Source organism: Varroa destructor, unplaced genomic scaffold (genome assembly GCF_002443255.2).
Source record: "Varroa destructor unplaced genomic scaffold, Vdes_3.0 BEIS01000001.1, whole genome shotgun sequence".
In the NCBI taxonomy this organism is placed as follows: domain Eukaryota; kingdom Metazoa; phylum Arthropoda; class Arachnida; order Mesostigmata; family Varroidae; genus Varroa; species Varroa destructor.
The window spans coordinates 74,031,612-74,035,439 of NW_019211454.1; positions in this window are offsets into that span (position 1 = coordinate 74,031,612).

A 3,828-nucleotide genomic window follows, 5' to 3' on the forward strand; every position below is an offset into this window, starting at 1 on the left:
TTAATTGACGTTTTCATTGATTGTTGATCATGGTTTGGTCGAAGTTCCATTTTTTTCCAACGGACTTCATCAACGAGTTACTAATATTACCTATTCAGAACTACTCGTGGAAGCATTTATCGGCATCTCCCGAGCTCATTTATAAAAGCTCAACGACCTAAAGTAAAACGGTCCAGTCTCGCATTTCAGTTTTTGTATCAGAACACTGTCGTAGTTTTTTTCTCCATGTACAAGAAGTAGTATATTTGTAGCTGGATTTATTTTTACAATTAATCACATAAGTAGTTAATCCTTGAAGATGTTTGGTTTTCAAGCAAGCTTTACGTAAGTATGAAGTCATTCTTTTGAAGCGACACATTCAGTCTTTCTATTGATCCGCTAGCACTAATAACGCTCTTCAAGGTTGTCGTCAACAACCAGTCAGTAATAACGACGCCAACAGGCCAAATAGGCCATATTTCAGCGTATGACCGGAAGGAAGTATAGTAGATATTCTGTGCTATTTCCCTTTATACGGTGATATGAAAGTTAACAGTGTTTGCCAGTCGAAGCATTTGTGATCGTTTGTCCAATACCATTTAATTCAATAGCAATGTATTAGAAACTGAATAATCACATTACGTCGTTAAATAAAAAAAAAAAAAATTATGGAAAATTTCAATCAAATCTTATTGTCTATTTCTTGCCACTGTGAGCTTACTTGCCTTTCAGATAGAAGCCATAGTTGATTAAGTCATTATTTGTATTTCCTACATTATTATTATTATTATTATTGTGAGTGTATCCGCAAACAGGCGAGTCTTCATTCAGACTGAAGTGAGGTGGATACGGTCATATCATCCTATTTTAACAATATTCTCATTTCGCTCAACTTTGTAGCAATCCTTGTATTTTAGTTTATATTTCCGATTAGTTTCCGCCCTTTCGTTATTTCTGCCTTTTTTTTTGTCGTCTTGTGACGTTATTTTGGCAATTTAACCATACGCGACTATAAGAAGTTGTGACCGATTGCGTGTTTGTACGGTGCTGCCGTGTACGACCACTTCACTCATCATTAACACATCAAGGTACCATTTCTTTTTTCAAGTAATTTTCGTGACTATGGCTAGCTACAACAGCAATGACGTGTGCTTTGTGTGCGTCAGATAAAAATTTACTTTTAGCTAAAACATTATTTGTTTGTTCTGCTATTCCTCCTCATTGAGTATCATTGTACGCAACAATTATTCATAATAAAAGATTAACTTAATTAATTGACGTCCCATAGATATAGGTGCATCGTATAACTATTGTATAAAAATCTTGCAACGCTCCTGGCTTGAAAATTTCTCATAGTAGTTCGTTCGGTGACGCTTCTAGTTTACTACAATAGACTTACTGCTTTGCGAATCCGTACTACTTGTAAATGAGCAGTGTCGACAAAAGCAATGTATCCTAAAGGCCCTGTTTTAACTTACGTTAAAAATCAGGTCTCGTATAAAACATAATGAACCTGGCTGAGCAGGAACCTACAGGGGCTAGAAGTAGGTCACTCGTTTGTTTCATATATGGCTCACTTCCTTTCAAACCGTGAGCCTCAGCTTTATGTAGTTTTATTCAACTAATTTTTAGAATTATTTGGATCAACTGAAGTTTTGTTGTAGAGATGAATAGAATATAATAAAGCAAAACAACCAATCGCTTACGGCGCCAACTTGCATGTGCCCCAAGGCACACAAATAACATTTATGCTTTTCCAAAGACTCACCCCTTTTAGAGATACAGAATAGCCTGATTAATCTGGGTAAGGCATATTGCGATTTGAAAAGTGGTTTCAATAGCTAGCCTTTTTCGAGAAGTTTTTTTGACAGCTTTTGATGAAGTGATTTCCTTAAGGCCTTCCATATTCATCTCGCTTCTTAGTCTTCAACGAGAAGGGAAAATATGACTCTAGTTTCAAAGCTTGAATAAAAAAATAGCTGGTCGTGTAAAAGTTACGGTTAAGGAAAATCCAAAAGTACGACAGAGCAATGGAAGAGTTCTTAATTATTAGTTCGCCAAAGATCAATAGGGCTTCGGGTAAACACTTGAAGTCTACAAGATATATTACAGACAGATTCCGCACTCCCTCACAGAAAAACGAACAGTAATAGCGTATTTCGTGATGCCAAGAATGGCTCCGTTGAAGCTAAACATGTAGGACAGGACGTTTGTAATAGGTAGCAAGTCCTATATAGCCAGAGCGGGATATTTACCTTTTTCATCCCTTTGGTGAGATGCATACATCAGATATAATGATAATCTATTCCACTTTAGTTCGTTTCGCAAGAGTTACATAGTGTTTTATTAGTTTGTTGTAGTGATTTTTAAAAAAAATGTAACCTATACTCCCAGAGGGTCTGTTTAATATAGTAGCTTGATCCAAGAGGTATAGGCCAGGTGGCTATATGGGTATTTGACGATAGGGCTCCGACTATGGAGATGCAAACAAAAAGACCTAGCGGCTTCATTCAGCTGTGGTGGTTACGTAGCAAAGGGCCCACTTCTGAGACGAACACCGGTCGGTATTTTGTGTTGCATTACTATGTTCCTACTAAGAGTTTCACTTCACAAGCGCAAATTGAAGATTCTATACTTAAAAAATATATATATATATAAAAAGGCAACATGTTCAACTGCTTCTCCATTGACCTAATAGCTCTCCTTTGATCTTCTTGAAGATAACAAGAGAGCAACGTCTTTCAAGAAGACCGGCGTTCGAATATTTGGTTTCGATTCACGAAACTTGATATTGGATTTCAAAAAGAATGCTTTTAAGTATCTATAACAGTGCGAAGAGTTTTCCCGCAAATGCGCGAAGTTCAGAGAATTGATTTTCTTCTATGAAAATAATTAAAAAGGGATAATTAATACCTTCTACTCGAGCTGCCGATGGACTTGAGCCGAATTTTTACCTTGAATTAAACCAATGTTGTCTTTACAGTTTCTGCGCGAGCAGCATATATTGAAACGGATGTATGTTGTTTACACGAAAAGTTCTTCCTTTGGCTATGGGTTTTTATGTTGTTTTTGGGTGTTATGTTTCGAATTTGTTTCAAAATGCTGTGTCAGATTCATTGAAAGTCTTAATGAGACTCAAAAGGTGTATATAACCCAGACTTTTTAGATAAAAATCAATGGTAACAATCATATGAATTTGCTTTGATATCCCGAATGAACGATTATATTTTACCCACTATTAGTTTCCATTTGCTTCAATGATTTCCCATTTCTAGCCCAAAACAGCTGGCATGACCTTTTCATAAATTCTGGAATACTCGAACATCTTTTTAACAATGACCGCATGTGACGGAATGCATCTCGACAATTGTTGGAGCCTGGCTTGAGCGTACCCTGCACGACGCGTTCAAGTCCAGCACGCACCATCGATATATTCATATGTACCTTCCCGTTCGGGTTGATCCACAACTTACGAAACATTACAAAACGAAACTTACATTGTTACCTGTTCGCCTGTGAAAAGGTGTAGAAGTTTGGAGATTTCACACACAATTAGTGTGAAGGTTATTCAAAAAAACCAAAAAAAGACATGAAAAATACGTAGTTTATTAATAGAGGATTAGGTTTTCAGTTTATTAAAGCTTTAGTGCCAAAAAGACTTCTAGAAGGCTACCTATGAAATACCCTAGAAATTTCTCATACCATAAAACACAAACTTTCTGGAAAATCAGTATTAGTAATTTTTCAAAGAAAATTTTGTCTCTTAGTCAAATGCCTCATCCCTGGAAAAATTTTTACATAGTTTTCGTGATCTCTAAAAAAAAATTAACAGTTTAGAGTAACTCACGT